The sequence below is a fragment of the Penaeus monodon genome, chromosome 22, assembly GCF_015228065.2.
Source record: "Penaeus monodon isolate SGIC_2016 chromosome 22, NSTDA_Pmon_1, whole genome shotgun sequence".
NCBI classification, from domain to species: Eukaryota; Metazoa; Arthropoda; class Malacostraca; order Decapoda; family Penaeidae; genus Penaeus; species Penaeus monodon.
In genome coordinates this window covers 43740548-43740803 of record NC_051407.1, presented here as the reverse complement: position 1 = coordinate 43740803, position 256 = coordinate 43740548, and the positions used below count along the sequence as shown (strand labels likewise).

At 44.9% G+C, this 256-nt stretch overlaps 1 protein-coding gene across 1 annotated transcript in view; it reads left to right on the top strand.

Moving 5' to 3' along the window:
* The window catches only part of LOC119587190 (short/branched chain specific acyl-CoA dehydrogenase, mitochondrial-like), a 10511-nt gene that overhangs the window by 5860 nt on the left and 4395 nt on the right, over nt 1-256 (top strand).

Sequence of the window (256 nt, the reverse complement as noted above, 5' to 3'; positions counted from 1 at the left end):
CCCACTTGCGATGGGTGCTTCGTTGTGCCATACTCCCTATTTCCGGGTGACAAATTTAGCAGCAATTGCCTGTGGCCGGGCCCCCCCCGTGTGCCACTCACCGTGGGCGATCAAATCAGAGCGTAAGCTCCTGTTTTACAGCCTTGAGATTATATTGAAGTTTATTGTTTTGAGAACCAAACACAATGTTTTGCATGTTCGTAAAGCTAAAATGCAGTCTCATTACTTGTTGTAATGGATTGAAGTTTTAGTATAG